Raw genomic sequence first — 21,658 nt, forward strand, 5'->3', positions numbered from 1 at the left:
GGAAAATGCTGTAAAATCAGCTTGTAATTTTCAGTGTTAATATCAAAGTGGTTCTTCACGCTGAAATTTAACATGGGAAATTTGTCTGCTTCCTTCCAGTGCCTGATCCTCATCCACGTGCATGTCAGGAGGGTCTCAAAACAAGTAAGTAACTTGTATTTTGTTTCTTTTTTAATAAAATATTCAATCTTTGCAACCCGAATAGAACCTTGCATTTTTATTTCTATTAATGCTGGCATGTGTACACCACTTTTAATGCCAAACTGTTTTTTTTCAGCCAAAAGTTTTACCTGCAGAGTCCCAGCCAGCAGTGCTGTCTCTCCATCAGTGTGTGTGGTTTTAAGGATTGATTGACCTACTGCATGTGTTTGCAATAAAAGAGTAGGAGGATTTCTGAAGCAATTGAAATGAGAGGACCAAGATGCCTTGATATGATGTGGATGTTAATTATTGATCTGAATTTATTGCCCTCTGTTAGCACCTCGGTGTCACAGAGCACAGGATTGTCTTTATTGTGCTGGAGGCTGTATTAATGATGAATAATGCTCGTTGTTCACTTCCCCGCCTGCCCTTCTCCACCCTACCCCCCAAAAAAAAGTTGGAGGAAAGCAAATGTCCTCCTTTTAAAAATGGAAATTAAGCACAAAGAAGTGATGTACATGAGAGCGTGCAGGGAGGCTGAGGGGATTTTCCTTTTCATCGGTTTGTAACGACTTGGAAAAAAATGACTTGTGTTGCTGGGAAAAGTCATGCAGTAAAATTAATTATGAAATGAGTAGAGTTGATTTTTTTTTGTTTTAATGGGAAATGAGCCTGTTTTTGAGCTGAAATGGAGCTGTGTATGAACTGAGAGTAAGTAATTGGTTTAGCCTAAGAAAATAGACATTTATAAACGGAGAAACCGGGGAGTGGGAGATGTTCTGGTTTCCAACAAGTTTCCAGTTGAGACCGTGAGCTTTTCAGTAATTTGAAGTGAGAGGACACAGGTCTGCCTGGGATGTGATGTCCTCAAAGCTCAGCCTGGAGAAAAGGAGGCACAGGGAGGACTTGTGGCTCTGCACAACTCCCTGACAGGAGGGGACAGCCGGGGGGTCGGGCTCTGCTCCCAGGAACAGGGACAGGAGGAGAGGGAATGACCTCAGACTGGGCCAGGCAAGGTTTAGGTTGGATGTCAGCAGGAATTTCTCCATGGAAAGGGTGGTCAGGCCTTGGAAGGGGCTGCCCAGGCAGCTGGTGGGGTCCCCATCCCTGGAGGTGTTTAAGGATCTCCTGGACGTGGCACTCAGTGCTTGGAGTTAGGTGTCAAGGTGGGGATTGGTCACAGGTTGGACTTGATGATCTTGGAGGTCTTTTCCAACCAAAATGATCCTGTGATCACTGCAGGCTGAATTGCAGCTGAGGTCCAGCAGACCACTCATGGTCAGTGAACACCATGAAGCATCTCACTCTTTCCATTCTGGAATCACACGTCTCCGATAATCCCTGCAGGCACCAAACAGTCTGAGATGTCGAGGTAAGACCAGAGATTAAAGGGATTTGTAGTTGTTATCCCATTCATTGTACATTTTTTGTACAGCATCACTGGCCACTTCCTCATCCAGCTCGTGTTGCATTAAAAACTCAAAGTGTGTTATTTGATCTCTCCATCAGGAACAGGGGACGGGTTTTATACAGCCCATGCCTTTTGGCATCTCTAATTCCTCAGGCTCTTGCAAACACGGGCTTAAAAGTCCTGCTGCCTTGGAAACTAGGTGTCATCATTTTTTAAAAAAATCTTTTATTACGAGCTTAAGAGGTGACTGTGAGCTTACAAAGGGGGTAAAATATAAAACGGGAGGGTCTTGTTCCTCTCAACGTGGGTCCCTGGCAAAGAGCTTAGTGCACCTGTCTGTTATTGAGCAGGGCTTAGGGAAAGCAAGCAACGTAATGGGAATAGTGTTCTGCCTTTTGCAACTTGTATTTCAAAGCACTTCCAGCAGTCTGGACTGTCCCTCGAGGCACAGGGTGGAAGGTGGAGTGGGTTTTTCATGAGTGTTGCTGGCCCAGAGAGATGGAAAGGGAGAAGCTGTGGGTCAGGACTTCCTCCTCCATCCCTGGTGAGTTGTGGCTTTGAGCCACCACTGCTTGGGAGTCAAGGATTCTGTTTGCTGTGTGGCCACAGGGACAGGTGTGACAGCCTGGGATGTAGTGTGGGATGTGCTCTGTGAGGCTGAGCAATCGCCAACTCTGTGAAACTTAACGAAGTCACCTGCTGGATTCTGCACCTGGAATGGGGCAGCATGGACACACTGGAGAATTGAGAGGCTGGAGAGCAGCAGGGATGTGGAAGTCCTGGTCGATGGCCAGTTGGATCTGAGCCAGCAGTGCCCTGGAGCCAGGAGGGACATCCCTGTCCTGAGGGATCAGGCCCAGCACAGCCAGCCACAAGGAGAGGATTGTCCTGCTCTGCTCTGGGCTGGGGTGACCTCACCTCCAGTGCTGGGGGCAGCTTTAGATAAGAAAGATCTAAAGCTGTTAGAGAGCCTCCAAAGGAGGGACAGAGGATGGTGAAGGAGCTGGAGGGGCTGTACAAGGAGCAGCTCAGGGCAGTTGGCTTGTTCAGCCTGGAGGAGACAGAGGTCAGACCTCACTGGGGTCTGAAACTTCCTCTGAAGGGGCTGTTGGGCACAGGGTGGGATTTTTGGGGTGTCCTGGGCCAGAAGTTGGACCTGATGATCCTTGTGGGTCCTTCTCATCCTGAAGGGCTCAACAGAGGAGCTCTCCCACAAGGGCCAGTGGCTGTGGCAGCAGTTACAGCAGGACAGCTGTCCCCACCAAATGGACAAACCTCTGAGTCTGGAAAGTGAGAAGTAGCACCTTGTGATGGGCGAGCCTGGGGAGTTGTTGCTCAGGGCTTCACAGAATCCCAGAAAGGCTTGTGTTGGAAGAGAGCTTAGAGATCATCCCATCCCACCCTGCCATGCCCAGGGACACCTTCCACTAGCCCAGGCTGCTCCAAGCCCCAACGTCCAGCCTGGCCTGGGACACTTCCAGGGATCCAGGGGCAGCCACAGCTGCTCTGGGCACCCTGTGCCAGGGCCTGCCCACCCTCACAGGGAACAATTCCTTCCCCTTATCCCATCTAACCTTGCCTTCGTTCAGTATAAAACCATTCCCCATTGTCCTGGCTCTCCAGGCCCTTGTCCAAAGTCCCTCTTTAGATGTCTTGGAGGTTCTTTAGGGCTCTAAGGTCTCCCTGGAACTTTTTCTTCTCCAGGTGAACACCCCCAGCTCTCCCAGCCCATCTTTGTAGGAGAGGTGCTCTCTCTCTCCCTCTGACCATGACTTCCTTGCAGATGGGTATTTGGTTTTCCTTTAGGCTTGGCTGGAAGTGTTTAAAGGAGCTCTGGGTGCCTCTTTGCAAACCTTGGGCACTTGGCTCAGCCTTGTGGCCTCAAGTGCTGGCTTCCAGCTGACAGTGACACCCAGGGAGGGGTGGCTCTGCCAGCTGGGCTGCACTGACCCTTTCATTTAGCCTTGTGACCAGTGGCTGGGCTATTTTTTTCCAGTTAACATTGGCTCCTGGATCTCCAGGTGGTTTGCTGCTTACTTCCAGGCTAAGTGAAGGGGATTTGTCAGCACTCAGGTGTGTGAGACTTTGATATGACAGCGTGTTCATCAGGCCCGAGCGTGGTACACGGCGGAGGAGGATTGCGGCAGAATTAGAAGGTATAAAGTTCAAATCTAATTTGAAGAATTTTCCCTCTATCACTTAAATGTGGGAAATGTTCCTGTGGCTTCAGGGATAAAATGTCACACTTCATAAGGAGCATGCGTTTTAAATCTCAGCCAGATATTAAGTGCCGTGTGCTGCACTCCACTTCTCTCTTTGTTAAAAAGCAAAACCCCAAATCATCCCTCCTGAAGGAGTGTTGTTTGATAAAATTAAAGCTTTCCAAAGAGGCTGGTTCAAATAGCGCCAGCTCTGTATCATTATGACACAACGGGGAGTGGATTGATTTTATTCTGTATTGACAACAGTTCGTCAGCGCTCAGCTATGTAATTATATAGGATGCTGCTCCTAAAGATGCCTACAGCATCAAGAGAACTGTCAATACAGACTGGCAACACACACCAGATGCTTTTTGGGTGAGAAAGAAACAGAAAAAGGGTCCAGACTCAGGCTTCTGGCAATTATCCAAGTAATTTGTATGTAGACATTTTAGGACATTGGCTGGCTTGAATGTTTGGCTTCAGCTCGGGAGTTTTTAATAAATTCACACAAACCCTCTGTCAAGCTTTAGTCACTTATAGGGGCAAAGTTCACTTCTATATCATCCTGCAACCCAAATATTGGAAATAAGTAGCATTTCTTGTGAAGATATATTCAGTATGGCATGTGGAATGACACTTCTAGACAGACCCTTTTCAGTTCTGCTAAAGATATACAGATCCTCTGACCACTTCCTCACTTTACAGGCTCACCATCAGCAATCTGAAGTGCTTTATGTGCTTTTCTCATGATTTTGATAGAAAAATGACAAAGTCTGGCTGTTAACACTGGCTTGTGTGCACAATAATTGCTGAAAGCTTCACCAAATTCTCATGCAAACACTACACAGCCTCAGCTGCTGTCTGCTCCCTCCAGCTGCAGTGGGATTTTAGCTGACCCAAGCCCCCATGTCTCATGCTGTGGCCAACTGGAGGTTTGGTGGGACCAGCTGGAGAGCCCCGGGTTGGTGAGAAATCAGAACAGTGACTTGTAATTTTCTTTCCATGACCCAAAGGAGAGGAAGATGCTGGTCTCTGTTTATTCCTGTGCTGTTTGATGGTCTTTCTTCTCACAAAAAAAAAAAGAGCTATGAGGTGTTATCATGAATTTACAGGGCAGTAGTCTGGGCTTCAGCCATCCTGCTCCCTACACAGGGCACAGAGGCTGCTGGAAAGTCCTTTGTACTCCAGCTGGTGTCTCTGAGCACGACCAGGGTGCAGAAGACCACGAGTCAGGGGCAGTGGAAGCAGCTCAAGCCTTCAGAGGTCAAGTCTGCATGAGGAAGATCCCCTTCCAGACCTGACTGAGGGGAAGCATTTGAGCTCTGGGACCTGAAGTGTTTAAAGCCAGAACTGAGAGTGACTCAGGGCTAGAGGAGAAGGGGATGTTTGCCATCTGCTTTAGCAGTTCATTCCCCAGAAAAGGAGGAGGAATTCATCTGCTATTCGCGCACGTAGGCAGTTGTTTCATTGTGTTTTGTTTTGTTTTCCCTCCCACTCTTCAGTAAAACACCTGTTGAGTTAATCCTCTTTGACTCAGCTCAAAAGTGAGGAAGTCAAACTCCATGAGAGGCTGAGCAGCTCAGCTCTCATTTCCCCACGTTTCTGAGGGGAGGGCTCTAACGAGTGTGTTTTGAAGGCTTCCAGAAGTGAAACTATTAAAGGGAGGACATGAGGTGAGGGAATAGTTAATTTTGCTGGACATAAGAATGACTTGAGTCACAAAGTGATAGTCTGGAAGGCAGACATACCTTGGAGCTTCCAGAGTTGTTCTTAAGGATGGTGAGAAACATTTTAGAGGTTTCATTTTGGTGCACCTTCAATGAATTTGATTTTAAAAATCTGATCTTGTTACTAAATTGGATGTGTCCTGCTTTGTTTAAAACTTAAAAGTTGAAAGCAAGCAGAGCAAAATGTCATGAGAAAGAACTCACAGAATACAGTGATTCTGTAGGGGGCTACAAGCCATCAGCAGCTGAAATTTGGTGACAACCTGTGGTTCTGCAGATGTGCTTGGTAAACTGTGCAAGGGAAGAAGTTCCTCCAGAGGGGCCCCTCTATGTCCTCTCTGAGCTCTGGAAGAGCCTCTTGCTCTGGGGGCCCTTAGGATCCCACTTTAAGTGCTGAGGATGAGGAATTTCCCTCATCCCTCCCCCATAATCTCTGTGAATTTAGGCTCTAGGGACGTTATTTCCCCGTATGTGGTGACTCAGTTTCCCTCTGGGCTCTCCCAGAATGAGTCAGGTTTAACTGACACGGTTGCATCGATGAAGCCAACCCAGCAGGTTGTGCCCTGATCATTAATTAACTGCAGCCAGAGCTGAGGGGTTAATGAGATCCCCCCAGAGCTGAAGGGACAATACAAGCCCAGCGCCTGCAACGTCGCACATGCGTCACTCCTGCGTGGAAATGAGTGAGAAACCTCTCACTTTTTTTTTTTTTCCTCCCAGTTCAACTTCTCGTGCTATAAATAAGCAGCCCAGTGTGAGAAAAAAAAAAAAAAAAAGAATAACAAGGGGCTGCAGCTTTTTAGGTGCCTGTGGCAGGATGTTTTCTTGCTTATCCTGTTTCTTGTAAACACGGCGATGACTTTTGTGGCCCAGATGTAGAGGCAGCCCTGTTTCATTGTTCGAACACCTGCTGGCTTTTCAAATGGACCCAGTGCAGCCCATTGATAAAAATTCAGACTCAGAAACCTGCAGCACCAGGCTGAGCTCCTGTAGATAGCTCCAAAAAAAAAAAAAAGAAAAAAAAGAAAAAAAAAAAAAATCCTTGAGGATCCAACATCCGCCCTGTTGAGTTTTTTTCCTCTATTATATTTGATTGGGAGGGAAAGGGAAGCATAAGATTATTTTTTTCCCCTGCTCTTGTTCTCACAATAGCAATAAAAACAATACTCCTTGGCTTGGAGGTGGTAAACTGTGAGAAATAACAATAGCTGACTTTCTGGTTGTGCAGCCAAATTTATGAATGAAACTAGTGGGTGCAATTTAATTTCCAGGCCTGGCTCTGCTTTTGGTGTTATGGAACGAAATAAAAAGGCCAGAGAAGGAACAGCTCTTAAAGTGCTGCAGGGTTGTCACTGGGAATGAGCACAGGGAAAGGTTCAGTCTGAGTTAAAGAAGAGGTTTTTCCTGCATCCTGCATCACAAAGTATGAAACAGGTGAATTTGCTCTGTCACACAGTGGCTTTGCAGCATTTCCTTTATTTGACACCAGCGTGTGGTGGTGGGACACCTTTGAAGCAGCAGTTCCAGCTCATCCCAGGTTGGCTATATGGGCTAAACAAAGCGGGTGGGCCCTTGCTGGGATAGGTCTGCTTTGTGAGGTGCACAACAGGGCCACCAGGTCTGTGAGGGCAGTAAAGTTTAGGGGGAAAAAAGCACTGAGGATACTTGTTTTTGCAGGTAAAAGTTCTTTGCCTGAGTGTTTCCTTGAGTGGGACTTGAGGGCTAAAACCTGCTTTTTGGGGAGGGCTTTTTGTGTCTGGAGCGAGAGGTTAGAGTTGAGGTGTTCAGCCAGGACTATTTGTGTTTCAGCAGCCTCTTCTTGCCCAGGAGAGTTGTTCTCCATGGCGCTCAGAGCGCTCAGATCTCTTGCATCCTTCCCCGCTCCTCACGTGTCCCCCACCTGTGCCTTTGGCTGCAGGAGCAGAAGGGACGCGCTGGGTTTGTTTCCTGCTGCTTTGAGCAGGGATTTGGAGCAGATGGGGCTATGAGGATCCCTTCCAGCCTAAATGACTGTACACTCATCCTGCCAAGAGAGGCAGATGCCAGCAGTGAGTCCTCACAAAGGCCCGCAACGGGTCAAAGGCTTTCTCCCCCAGCTCTGAAAATGAGATGTGGGGCTCTGAAGGAAGCAGCCCAACCCCAAAAGGGTCATTCTGCCTGAGAGAGGTGAAACCAGGTGGCCAAGCCTCCGTGTGCCGTGGCCAGATGTGGCCAGTCCCAGATGTTGTGAAGAGAGGAGGGCAGGGTTTGAAGGATTCCTTGCTCAGTGTGTCCTTCCCTGGGATGTCCTAGGAGAGGGGACACCGCTCCAGCTGTGGGATGAAGCCGTGGAGGGACCCCTCTCCTCAGCAGCCCATCCTCTGGCTCTCCCTCCTCACTGGGGAGCTGGGGAGGGAGGCACCTTCGGATAAACATTCCTGCAAACCTCCCTCTGCATCTGCCTTTCATTAAGGCTCCCCTAAAGCTGTGCGAGGGGAGCTGCGGAGCTGCCGTGTGCCGGGATCTGGCTGCCACCCCACTGGCACCATGGGCACCAGCCAGCTCCTGCTGGATCATGGGACACACGGGGATCTGGCGGTGGGACAGGAGAACCTCCCAGCAGCCAGCTCCCGGGAGAAATTTGGCTCTTAAATCCAATTATATTTGCAGACTGAGCTCTTTTGTCCTCAGTGCTGTCAATGCGTGTACAGCCTTTGCTTTTTACCCCCGTTTTTTTGGTCGCTTCGGACTTGTTAATGGCTGTGTTTAAAATCAAGCAAGAGCAAGGAGCTGCAAGGTGCTCCATGTCCTCGGCGTTCTCCTGCACGCTCTTTCTGAGGGGAATGCCTGTTTGCTGATGTCATCTCGTGTGCCTCAATGTCAGAACTCCGCTCCGCTCGCTGGAAAACCTGCGCTGACCACGCGGAATGCTCTCATGAATTTTTCTAGGGAGGTGTCCTTGACGACCTTTCACGGTAATTACGGCAGTTAGGAGAGGTTTTCCCCAGGCAAACTTCTCTCGAAGGTCCTCAGGGTTGTGCTCTGAGTTCTTTTGGATCTCCCCTTCCACATTCTCCTGGAAAATAGCAGTGTGGCTTCTAATATCTTCCATTTCCCCTAAAATCTCTCAGTCGCTGTTGGGAGGCAGTGCTAGCTGCTGGGGATTTTCACAAACAACTAGAATGTGGGTTTAAGGAAGCATTTATATTTCCTATTTATGTTTTGCTTTTAAACTCTGACTTCCAGAAACCCTTTTTTTTTTTCCCCAAGAAAAACCCAGACAATCAGACTAATGTTTCTTTTAAAACGTGTGAAATATGAAGGATGAGGCGTCGAGTTTCCTTTCAAGCGATTCTGAGCGAAACCGAAGCCTTTTTGAAGTGGTTTACTGCAATTGTAGTTTGCTTTGCTTCCTGCTCCTGCTTTGGGCACACCTCCCGGCTCGTTGTGTGTGGCTACAGGCGCTGGGGGAAGTTGGAAGGCCAACAAAAGGCAAAGGGACTCTAAAATCGTATTTCTTTTTCTATTTAGAGTGCTGCCAACGAGATGTTGCATTTTATTCCTTCCTACCACTGAGGCACAATGTCTCCCCCAGCCTCAGCACCGATGGAGGCAGGGAGGGGTAGGGAAGGAATGGGAGTAGATTTCATGCTGGATGAGTCTCCAGTTAGGAGTCCAGACTGTGGGCAGGGTAAAAAAAAGAACTTTGTTTAGTCTGCAGTCAGTAGTTTTAGCAGGAGCCCTGGGCCCTGAGCTGGGAAGTTGGGTGTCCTCTGCTCAAGCTGATGTGATTTACAGTGTTGGGATCTGACGATGGGATCGACAGAGCCAAAGCAGAGGGAAAAGTGTGCTGGAGAGCTTGTCTCTGTGCCAAAGGGTGGGAAGCAAGGGTAGAGTTGCTCCTTCCCCGCAGCCACATTTCTCCTCATGGCCGGGTCCATTTTTCCTGCCACCCTCTGTGACATCTGGACTGTTTGGCATGCCAGAATTGTGCTGGCAGAGCTGTCTGAGGGACCTTGGGATGCGCTGGGAATGATGAATGAATGATGAAAGAAGATTAGGGTGGCTTTGATGTTGCTGGATGGTTGGGATGTTGAGAGTGATGAAGGTTAAGGACATTCCTGCCCAGCTCTAGCTGCATCCACAAGAGCGGGAAGCACCTCCTGAGCCCCTCTTGGCCTTTTTATTCCTTCAACAAATAGGATTTTGCAAAAGCAGGACTCTACCAACTTGGTGAAAAGCTGGGACTTGCAGTAAGGCTGTGGCTTTGTACCACCGTGGTCTTGCCAGTTCCTCCAGCTGTGTAAAAAACTTGTTGCTTTTGATGCCAACACCATCGGAGGAGCTGAATGCCTGAATTTTCTTGGTGCTGTTTCAGAGCAATCTCTGTTCTCCTTGCTTGATCAACATATCTGTGAATTACATTAAGGTAATCTGACCCTGGGCTCTTGCAAAAACCTCCTCCTGCTGCTGAAGGTGGTGGAAGCCCTCCCTGAAGTGAGCAGCGAAGCAGCACATGTGGGATCCTGGAAAACACCCTGGATGGTAAAGATGTGTCAGCTCTCTCATACCCTGGTGGTGTTGGTCTCACACTGGCTTCACATCCCCGTGTGGCTTCAAATCCAGAGGCTGGCAAAGAGCATGCAGTCCCTAAGAGATGCAGCTTGCATTGCTAAAAAAGCCTGGAAAACTGGAGAGCAGCCTTTAACTTATGCCTGGCCCAGGGAGGAGCAGGATTTAAGCAGGTACCTAAATTTCAGCATGTGCTCAAGTGTTGTCCTGAATGGGGACCTTGAAGTGCTGTTCTGAACCAGGGCCAGCAGAGTGTGGAAGTCACCTCTTGTTGCCTCTCCTCCACTGTGTTTGTGTTCATTGCAGCTCTCTTGCTGTTTACTACAAGGAGAAAATCACTTTATTTACTTGCAGCTCACCCAGTAACTCAGAGCAGGCAGGTTGGGAGAGTCTCACATCAGCTGGGAGCGAGACATCTGACCTTGTCTCTTGTCTGTCTTGTTTCTATGATCCTAATTCTGCTCTAAATTAATTCTTTTGTTTAGCTGCTGGGGTTTTTTTTTTCCTCCTTTTTGTTTTCACATGAATGCTTGTCTCTATATTTAGGTCTGCCGGGGCGGGATGTTATGAATAATTGTTGATTGATATTATTAAACACTAACACGCTTGACTGTGTTGCACTAATGATGGGGCTTTGGGGATATGCAAATCAATTAATTGCAGTAATTGCTATAATAGCTGTTTTGGAGGAGGCTATTGAAGAGCCCTTGGGAGAGCGCACAAAGACGCAGAGTTTGGAAGTGCAGAGAAGGGGTGCTCGAGTGCTGGAGAGGGCTTCTTCAAGCTGTCAACTTGAAAAGTTGAGTTTGTTTTGCTCTCCAAAACCCACTCATACCAAATCCTCTCTTGCTTTGTTTCAGAGATACCCCAGCATGGCTCCTTCTGGACTTTTCCTGCTGAAGAAGCTCAGGGATGAGACAGAGCCTTTTCCAGGTAATCTCTTGCCTTAGAAATCTGGGAGACCTCCCTGGAAAACATCCGAAGGGGGGAGGAAACATCTCCAAGGCTAAACCTCAGTGTCACCTCTCACTCAACAGCTTTGGTTTGTCAGCTGATTCTCATTCATGTCAAAGCTCTTTCTCCCCTTCTGTGGCAGCATCACAGGGCCTCACAGTGGGCACAAAGGGACAACGTGAGGGGCCTCAGAACCCATGGTGGGAAGGCACTGAAGGGAATGGGATTTTGGGTATTGTTAGGATGGGGAGGAAAAAGTCTCTTCTGGCTTCTTCCCTGTGCTATATGTGCTTTCCCTGCCTTTGTGTATTATTGTGTATTCTTTTGTCTGACTTTCCATATGCGACGTGCCTCGGTCTCCGTGCTCCGGGGCGGGTGTTCAATGTGGTGCACAGATGGTGCTCCCAGAAATCCCGTTATTTGCTAATGGGATTTTGTGCTAAGCGTTTCCACTCTTCTTTTCAAAAGTCTGCGTGTTTGTGTCAATATGCCCGGACCCCCATCTTGCAGAGACACCCTCTCCCATGCAGCTGAGAACGCCACTTTATTTCTTTATTTGCCTGGTCTTTTAATCCCTGGGAGGGATGTCAGGACAGCTTCTGTGGGAGGCAATGGTTGCAGGACCCTGGCAGGTCTGAGATCACCCTGCACAGTAAAGGAGGGTCAGGATAATTGGGGTTGGAAGGGGCCTCTGGAGATCCTCCAGTCCAACCCCCTGGGTCACCTGGAGCAGGTGACACACCTCCAGGTGTGTTTGGATGTCTCCAGAGAACAAAACTCCACGACCACCCTGGGCAGCTCTGCCAGGTGTCACAACCCTGCCAGGTGGCCTGGCCAGGCCGATTGGGGCACTCCAATGTGCACTTGTCACCTTGCTGGTGGCCCTGCCCTTACATTTTGTACTGAGATATACTTACCTATTCAGCAGCTTCCCCCGGGGTCCTGCAACATTTCAGTAATGCAGTGTTCAGCTATTATGCAGCTATTCCCAGCTATTATGCAGCAATTCCCCTTTGTGCCCTCCATTCTTCAAGCAGTGCTCAAAATCAGGATATAAATAGCAAAAGCCTGGAATATGTTGCTTTTGTTACCAGAGGCCTTTCAGAATAGGTTAGATGTGTGCCTGATGGGGATAATACAGTGCTAACTCTTCCGACGGGGCACAGAGCTGGACTAGGTGACCTCCTGAGGTCTCTTCCAACCCTCATTTTTCCATCCCCGCTAGTGGGTAAGTGGAGCTTTGTTTTGTGTCACGCTGGCTGGAGCGAGGTCAGGGCTGTGTGTCAGGAAGTTCCCTGTCTGTCTGCAAACCCGTGCACGCCTCATTCTGAGAAAGGCTTTTCTCCTGGACGCTTCTCAGGCTCCTGTGCCATGGGAAGCTGAGTCAGACCAAGGCAGAGGTTCCCCTGGAGCTGGCCAAGGGCTCCAGGTGGTTCCTCTGGAGCTGAGCTTAACCAGGAAAATCTCATCTGGCTTACAAAGTCCAGGCAGCCCAAGGCAGGAAAACTGCCAAGGACTGTTCCTGTTGTGGTACAGGGCCACTGAGAATGGTGAATTTGGGATCAGGAGCAGGCATTGGCTCGCTGGCCAGGCAAAGAGAAGCAGCTGTGAGATATTGCTATGTGCAGATTGACCCTTAGAGCCCCACTGTGCTTCTCTGAGCATCCAGGACTGTGCTGTCCTCCAAAAAGGGGTCTGACACTCAGGAAACCCTCATCTTCAGCTCTGTGCCTGTGCCAGATTCCAGCTCTGGAAAAGCTGGGGAGCTGTGCTAACAAAGTAAGGCTTGTGGTCACCTCCACAGCACCTGGATCTGTCTCCAAGTTTTGTTTGGACCTTCACTGCAGCTCTTGACATCTGGCTGGCACGGTGTCAGTCCACCTGTAGTGATTGTGACTGCTTTGTCCAAAATTTAGGAGCTATGGGGGATTGTGGAGGACAGCCCTCTGTGTCTCAGAGCCCCCCTCAGCAGCAGAGTTTGGGAAATAACATCTTTTAGGTCTGCAAAAGATGGCAGGGAACTGGCACAGACACTTCTCCTCAGCAGTGCCCCGCTGTGATCCGATGTCTCAGCAGGGAAAACATCTCTTCAGAGGTGTTGGCTTTCCGTGCCCATCAAGAAATACCTCTTGTATTTGCAGCCTCTCAGCTCTACTGATTTTATCACCCTTCTGATAAGGGTGATTAGATCTGATTTGTTTGAATTACAGCTCGGCTGCTTTCAGCTCTCACAGACACAACACGGTGCTGCGCGGGATTCGAGCAGGGGAGAGCCTTTCTCCCCCTCTGATAATAGTTAGCAGATGTGATACCATTCATTACCAGGTCAAGGATCTGAAATCGCCCGGCAGCAGGAAAAACGCTGTGCTGGGCTGGCACTTGAAAGCCGTGCGGGGAAGGATGTGGCAAAGGCTGAATCATCCCGTGCTCAGCAGCAGCTCGGAGCGCTGCTCTGCGAGGTTTCACAAGCTGTGGGATATTTAAGCAGTCCTGGTTTGGTAGTTTGGCCCCAGGAACTGTTCTTTACGTTTGGAATAAACCATTAGTGATGTCTTGTTAAAAATCAAGGCTGCCCGTGGCTCGTTTATTGTTTGGAAGCTGTCAGCAGTCAGTTTGTCAGTGTGTCTTGTTTTTCGGCAGGTGTGATGCCCCATTTTTTCCCCCTTTTTAGAAGCTCCTGGGCTACTAGAAAGACATTTCCCCCTGAACAAGGTTTTGTGCAAGGTTGGTGGCCTGCTGTGAGCCACACCATGATGCACACAATATTAAAACCTGGCTTTCTGTGTTATCAGGAGCATTTTTTTTTTCCTAAAGCCCTTGCAGTAGCTTTCCAGGGTAGTTCAAAAAATCTGGGACAGGTCAGACAGATGACTGTGCCCTCGTGGCTTTGTCTTTTGATCTAGCGGCTGAAAACCTGAAAGAAACAATTCAGGGGTGGGTTTGGTGCTGGTTTGGGCTCTGGGAGGAGCCTGACTTCTGCCTGCAGATACACCTTTTCTGCAGAGCTTGGCCAGGAGCATCCCTAGCTCCTGCCCTCCTCACCCCCTTGCCTTGCAATCCCCTCTCCCCAGTGATTGAAATCATAGTGAGAGAGCCTTGTGGGATTTCTCTTTAGAAAAAGGCTGTGCCTTAACTTTGCCTGCTTTCAGTGAGAGCAACATTCTTTAAAAGCCATTCCTGGGCTTCAAACAGCCCTTGGAAAAAGAGCTTCCCAGGTTTCTGGCAGGAGGGGTGGACATCAGATAGTAAGTGGTCACTCCTAGCATGTGAGGGCAGAGAGCTTCAGGAGTTTTAAGGAGACAAATGGGTATGCTTACAGCATGCCAGCACAGAACAAAATATCAGGGAATACTGGGATGAGTCTTGAGGAGTTGCTCTGGGGGAAGGGTGAGTGAGTTGCCTCTTTAAAGGCTTCCATGGGGAGGATGGGGTAGCTTCCCCTGAATGTGGAGGTGTGTGTTGGGAAGGAAAAGCTCAGCCTGGGCTGTTTTTTCATTGCTGCAGTGAGCGGTGGTTATGGGATCTACTGGTGGTCTCCTGGAAAAAGTCCTGTCCTTTTCTCTTTCCTCTGCTTTTTCTTCCTTTTCCCTGCTCCCCTCACCTGCAGCAAGGTGTCCTTTGGTTAGGTTTAGGGTGAGAGAAGGGGAGTCCATGTATTCAACTGAATGAGTGGTTGCAGTGCATGCAGCATGAATACAACGCAGGGGGAGACACAGGCGTGCATGGGTGTGTCTGGAGAGACTATACATAAATAAATACCATAAATTGCACTCTAGTTTGCCTCTCTCTCATGCTGATGGTACATTTCCTAGCCCCACAGGTGGCAAACCCTTCCAGGTGATGTTTGCCCATATTGAGAGCACCTGTGAACTCTCCTGCCACTGCTCCTTGCTGCCCAATGGACAACGGGAAGAAAACTGCCATGCTTGCAGTGTTCCTACCCTCTCCCACCTCCTTCCCCAGCTGGTTTGACCAGGTCACTCCCCAGCTTTGGTTCTCTCCTCTTACTGCCAGGCCTCCCGTGGCTGCATTGTCTGGAGAGCTCTGGTGGAGGTTTCAGAGCTGCACTCCCACCTCAGTGGAGAGCAGGCTCTCATTAACAGCCCCGGGGAGGGTGAGTGTCGCTGCTGCCTTCAAAGGAGGCATCCCCCAGTCAGATGGAGCTCTGCTGAAGGCATCAGCAAGATCAAAACCTCATAGCTGGGGAGAACAGAAGGGATGCAGGTATTGCTCCAAGAGGCAAGAGCTGCTGTGGCTTTGTGGCTCCTGGACACACCAGGGGTGAGTGGTGATGGTAGGAATAAAAGTGCAGCAGGCCCAGCTCTTGGGAGGGTTTCCATGCACATGCTGCTGTCAGCACTGACTGCTGGTTATCCTGAAGTTCTCCTAGCACTGCCCATGCCAGTGGCAGCTGCACCATCTGAAGAAGAAATGTACCCTCAGTTGCTGTCAAGTGAAACCACGCTGAGGCTCAGGAGTCAAAGCCTTCGTCCCCCTCCTGACCTCCTCCTCTCTGAGCACCTCTGCCAGGCCCTCCATCTCCTCCCTCTGAGCTGCACCTTGGTGGATGAGCTCCAGATGGTTGGGTGGAAGCTTGCCAAGCACAGGGGGCTATCAGCAGGGCTGGGGATGGCTGTAGGCTTCCTGCTGGGAAGTATGTGGAGATCTGTTGGCTTCTCACTGCAGGCCCCTAAAAAAGCACTCTCCCAACTACTTTTGGCTTTCCATTTTAGCCTAATGAGCTCTTCTCCCTTTTCCAAAAAGTCTGAGGCCAGTCAGTCCTAAATTCTCCACAGCATCTCTTTGTCTGATTCCCCTTGTCTGGAAGCGTATCCGAGGAGTGTGGTGGGGTGGAGGTAAGTTGGACTTGGGCCATCCTTTAGCTCCTGCCATGAGTGCATAAACTTTTATCTTTTCAATGTTACCATTAAGGGGAGTTGGGGAAAAAAAAAAAAAAAAAAAGAAAAGAAAAAAAAAAAGAAAAGGAAACTAAACCACAAACAACTGCATTAAAATAATAATCAGAGCCTCATGAAAGCACACAATACCCCAGCAAACCCTCTGTGCTTTGAAACTTGAATCTTATCTCCCCCTGTCAAGGTTAATTGTTGCTGAGTTCAAACCATGGACAAGCTTTCATTAAGGCTGGAGATGGGAGCCATGGCTGGGCTGGGTGCGCTGGAGCAGAGTTGAATTTGGTCCAGTCTGTTAAGGAGGGAGTCACATCTGCAGCTACACAATTTCATTAGAGTAGTTGGATTTAAGTCTGATCTTTAATGTTTCTGGACTGTCTTCTCCCAGGGTTGTAACCTGTGGAACTGTTTCAAAGGTGGCCGCTTAATTTCTTTCCATATAATTTTATTTCTTTCCATATCACATTGAAGACTGGAGTACTGCAATGTGATCAGATCTGGAGAGCTCGGGAAGACTTGACAAACATTCCCCTATATAAAGATCCTTTTAGTTTATGTGGTGGGGAGCAAATAGTCTGTCCTGGGAAGCAAGTCCTCCTCACTTCTCACTTAATCAACCTACCAGGAACTAGACACTGCTGGTTTTCTTTTTTTGTTTGGATTGCTGCAGAGTTGCTATTGCAGCCCAACCTGTGTGTTCAGGATCCCAGCTCTTCTGGTCGTGGTTGTTGCTCCTGGAACTCACATTCTTTGGAAGGGATGCTTGGAGGAAATGGGCTTCTAAGAGCGTTATCAGTGAGAAAAACACATCACAGCATTAGAAATGCACTAATGAAAACGTCTATATATACTAATACACATTAATGAATAATGAATATTTGAAATAGTTTTATACCTCCTTGAACTCGAAAATATAAAGATGCGTCAATAAAATGTATCCCCCTACCCCCCACCCCCCAGAGTCATGGCTAGATAAATTTGGGAGACAGTTTTTCACATGCAAATATGTTGGGATTATGGTTCTGCTAGGGTAAATTAAAGAAACAGTTCAATGTCTCAATTTGGTCTACCTCGAAAGGGTTGTCTTCACCTCTGCTCTGTTTCCTGGGATGCTCAAGCCAAAACAAGGCTGAGGAGATATTGGATGAAAAGAAAATGAATTTATTTTCTCCCTTTCAGCCATTTTTATGAGGTGGGTGAGAGAGTTGCTTGTGCCAGTGCTGGAATCTTTTCCAGTGTTTATGTTCAAACAAGCAGTAGGGAAAACAAGCTTGTTTTGGAAATAACAATGGTATTTTTTTGTTGTTGGTTTTTGGTTAGTTTTTTTTTGTTTGGTTTTTTTTTTTCAATTTCCATGACTTTTTTCAGAACTTTGTGAATTTCTTATATGAAGTAAATTTCATTATTTCCTCTCCAAACTCCTTTCCCCCAGCTGCACAGTAACTTTGCAAAGCACCTCCTAAAGTGGTGATTTTGTACGGCTGAGCCTTGGGTGGTTTCTGGGTTCTCCTGGTGTAAAGCAGGGGAGCTGTGGAGCTCTGAGATGTGCAGCCACTGGGTGCCAATGCCTTGAAGGAGCCTGTGTCCCAAAAAAGAGTCCAAAGTGCTGCAGGATTGGCTGTGCAGGGTTCCTCCTTGGCTGCTTTGACACAAGGACCCCTCAGACACGGCTAACGGGATGTGGCCAGCCGTGACTTGACAAGATTGCTTAGCATTCCATCCCCACCTTTCCCCCAGCCCGCCCCTTTCCTGTGGCTTGTTTTCATTTCCTTGCTAATTCAAGCATGTCTGATGTTAGCAGGAGGAATTTTTGTGTGGTGCATAGGTCAGGGAGAGCTGACTGGGACTGGATTTTACAGGTGATGTTCATGTGTAGAGGTGGGGGAGCAGGACAGCAGGAAGGTCACAGAGATGGGAGCTTTGAGAATTGCTGCTGTGCTTGGTGGGGAAGCCTGGGAAGGGGAATGCAGTGGTGGAGGTGAGGTTAAAACACTTGTAAATGGGTTCGGTCCGTGGGGATTGGTGTTACTTCCTGCTGTTGGAGACACAGGAGCTCCTGCTCCCTCTCCATGGTCACCAGCCCCCGGCACTGTGTGCCCTCACATGCCATCCTTGGTCACCACAGAAGTGCTGGTGATAAGCAGGTGTCCCTTGCTGGCATGTGGGAAGAAGAGTCTACTTTCCTCGGGAATGCTTTCCCCCAAAACTGCTGCAGCCCTTTTGTGGGGCTCAGCCTGTTCCCTGTTGCTGTGGCTGACAGAAACCAGACCCCTCACTTTTGTGTGGACTCTATCCACCAGGAACCAGCTGGTGCTGGTATTTGATATCAGCTGGGAAAGCCATCAGCAGGCTTTGGTTGCTCTTTTTCCCTTTCCTTTTTTTAAAATTTCCATCACCTTCTCAGCCTTGCTCCCCCAGTCTCTGCCTGGTCTGGTTCCATGTGCCTCCAGCAGGGACCCACACAGTGCCAAGCTGTAGGAACATCCCTGATGTGTCTCACCTTGGGCAGTCTGAACTCGGCAGCATTTCTATCAAACTGGAGAAGAAAGCTCTGGAACAGGCATTTTTTTTTCCCCAGTCAATTGCATTTCCGTGCCTCAAAGTGGGTACATGTACAATTTATTAAAAGCAATCCTTAGAAAGCTACAAGCTGTAGCTTTTAAATTTCTTGTGTGTTTCTTTTCATGAAAAAGAAAAAAAAAATAATCCCATGTTTTCTTCATTAATGGATGGTATTTACTTTAAGTACAGCAGAAATCTGATGTTGAGGTTCAAGCTAAGTAAATCGCCATTTATTAAAACCCTAAGTGCCTGCGTTTCCAGATTTTTTCACGGTACATTTAGGCTCCGTGTTGGAGACTCGAGGCTGAGCAGCCTGAGCTCTGATCCAGCAGGAAGGGATCTAACTGTGGCTCTGACTTTTGGGCTGCATTAAAGGCTGGTGCCATGCAGGGGTGTGAAAAGCCTTTCATGTGGCCACAGGAGAGGACTCCTCAGAGGCCAGCCTGTGTGGAGGGAAATCTGGGAGCAAGGCAAAAACGGGGATCCAGCCTGTTACAGGCATCAGATAAGGTTTCACTTCTGGGGGCTGGTTCCTGTGCTCTAAAGCGAACAAAGCCTCGGGCTTGACTTTGCTCCTTTGGTTTTGCCTTTTCTGGAAATGTGTTGCTTTATCAAGCAGTGCAGGAAGCCTCCAAAATCTTGGTTTGCCGGACACTTGAGCAATTTTTGAGAGATTTCTGTGTCAAATCTAGTCAGCTGAGGAAGGGCCCTCTTACCACCAGTGTCTCCAGTTTGTTACAAGTCTGAGTGATGCAGTTGGAAGGAGAGGTGGCACTTACCACCAGTTGTGCTTCCTAAGCTTTGTATCCAGCTCAGTGTGACCATGAGCCTTGCAGGCACCACCTTTAGCGGATAATTGTCCCCTTCCGGAATTGGATGAAGCCTTTGGACTTGCCTTTGATTTCATCCAGTGTCAGATGGGTAGTGAAGGGCTTTCCCTCCTCTCCAGAGGTGCTTAATTCCAAAGGATGTCGAGTTGAGATAGGCTAATAGCAACACTGAAAATCTGTGCCCTTAGCACCTGGTGCTGGATTAAGGTGGGTGCCCCAGTTTTAGAAGAGAGGAAAGCAATTTCCCCCCACTGGCACAGGCTCCATCAGGCCCTTTGGCAGTATGCTAGTGCTGGTATTATATTAACTAGAACTGGAAATAAGGAAGGCAAGAGTTAGTCCAGCAAGGAATGAAACCTCCCCCCCCCCCCCAACCAAAAGCTCCAGAAGGTATTGACATCTCTCTGCCTCTCCCAGCAGTCAAAATGTCCACAAGACTTCTGTGTGCTGTGGGAAAAATGTTAGGAAATGAGCAGATGCCTCAGGTGATGGTCCTGAGGAACTCTGCCCTCACCTTTCCTCCCTGCAGCCATCTTCCCCTCCTGGAATAATGAGGCCTGTTCCTAAATAAATCACTTTAAATTCCACACCTTCTTCCCAGGCAAAACCACCCCGGAGTGATAGGCATTAGCATAAGCAAAGCTAATTCCCTAACTTATCTCCAGCGTGCCATATAATTGATTTCATCAAATAAAATCTGCCTAATAAAGCTCTGGAAGTGAAGGGAAAGCTACAGCTTAATTGTAGTTCAGCCAAGAATCAATTCCTCATCTTCTGTCTTGTGTTCTGACAATTCCTGTGTGTTGGTGAGGGCCAGGAAAAAATGGACATTTTACAAATATTTTTATCCTCTGGATCACTGACATTTTATATCCAGACTGAAAATGAGAGGATATTTTGCAGATTGGATCAGCCACAGTAAGGAAATGTCTGTGTCAAAATGTCCAGCAATGAAGAGCTTTATCCCTCCATAAAGCTAAATGTGAATTTTATCTGTAAATTTGTATTTTAGTTCATCCTGTTGCTTCCCCTGAACACAGAGTTGGTGAAAAAAAGGGATCAAGACTAACTTATTTTATGATGTCTTCATTTCAGAGACACAATAAAAACACAAAGCACAACAAGAAGTTACAAGCTCAGTCCTTGTTTGCTGAGTGAAGATGTTTAGAAAATATTTTGGATAAAACATCTGCAGTGAAATCCTGCAGTCATTCATGCTGAAAGATGTTCAGCTTTTCTTTGTTTTCAGTTTGGAATTAAGTGTCGTATCCAGGAGTAAAAAAAGGAAGGACTGGACCACATTTATCCCACGTTTTCTGGGATGCCTGGGTAGCTGGATAGCGGTGGATGGTCTGGGTGAGCAGGTGCTGCATAGGCGTGAATTGCCTGTGAAAATAAATGTTGTGGGAGTCCAGCCCAGCCCAAATGCAAGATGTAGGTTTGTTGTTGTTGGTTTTTGTGGGGTTTGTTTGTTTGTTTGTTTGTTTGTTGTTTTTTTTTTTTTTTCTCAAGATGGAACTCTTTCCCTTCTGGGAATAGCTTGGGTCTCTCCAGTGGGAATGGCAGCTGCAACTTTTGAAAGCTTTAGTTCTTCTCTGTGTTAAAATTTGTTGCTGCTTTTCATGAGAAAAATTCAGAGAAAATGCAGGAGACGTTTTGGCCACATAAGAAGCCTTAAGCTCTTCAGAGGAAGATGCCAAGGGAAGTGGTGAAGTGACAACTCCTGTCTCCTCTCCTTAATCCTGTCAGCCTTGGGATTTCAACATGGGCTGCTGAGATAGGAGCATCATTTTGATTTGGAGTTCCAGTCCAGGTGGGTTGAACATGCCAGGTGTAGCAGCCTGGGTTCAGCAGTGATTATTTAAAGCAGTCATAACAGGGCAGGCCTTTAATTTAATGCCCCACATTTGCCTTCAAGCTGAGAGGCTGCAGAGATCAGGGAGGGTCAGAAATGGATGGAGGAGGAAAAAGGAGTGTGCTATCCAGAGCCTTGAATTTTCCTCATCCACCATCCACGCAGAGCTGGCCTTCACCAGAGATACTTCTTACTTTCTCGGTTTGCACAGCTGGGTTTGAAGCACGCTCTTGTAGCACATACATTCAGAATAAATATTATCCCTGCCCGTCCTCCCCCTGGTATTCCTTGTGAGCAGCATCAGCAGCTTGCAGCCCGTGCCTCAGATCCTGCAAGATGCTGGAGCCACCCTGAGAAACATGGCCTTGGAACACACCCTGGTCCAGGCCAGCCACCAGGACACTGGGAATGGGGGCTGGGAGGTGCCTTCAGCCAGGCTGTGGATGCTGAGAGAGGTTTCAGCGTGCAGGGAGGAACAGCGCGGTGTGACAGGGCTGGCTTTGTGCAGTTCA

The 21,658-nt window shown here is 48.2% G+C and overlaps 1 long non-coding RNA gene across 1 annotated transcript in view; it reads left to right on the plus strand.

The window, feature by feature from the left end:
• LOC136293086 (uncharacterized) overlaps positions 1-13,512 on the plus strand; it is a 21,474-nt gene extending 7,962 nt beyond the window's left edge. The window contains exons 2-6 of the long non-coding RNA XR_010722080.1: positions 100-144; positions 1,384-1,513; positions 3,574-3,708; positions 10,893-10,965; positions 13,197-13,512. This is a non-coding gene — a long non-coding RNA (uncharacterized lncRNA). The remainder of the gene's footprint in view (positions 1-99; positions 145-1,383; positions 1,514-3,573; positions 3,709-10,892; positions 10,966-13,196) is intronic.
• The last annotated feature ends 8,146 nt before the right edge of the window (positions 13,513-21,658 follow it).

This window comes from Chamaea fasciata, unplaced genomic scaffold (assembly GCF_029207755.1).
Source record: "Chamaea fasciata isolate MVZ Bird 193981 ecotype frontalis unplaced genomic scaffold, bChaFas1.0.hap1 SCAF_8, whole genome shotgun sequence".
Classification (NCBI taxonomy): Eukaryota; Metazoa; Chordata; class Aves; order Passeriformes; family Sylviidae; genus Chamaea; species Chamaea fasciata.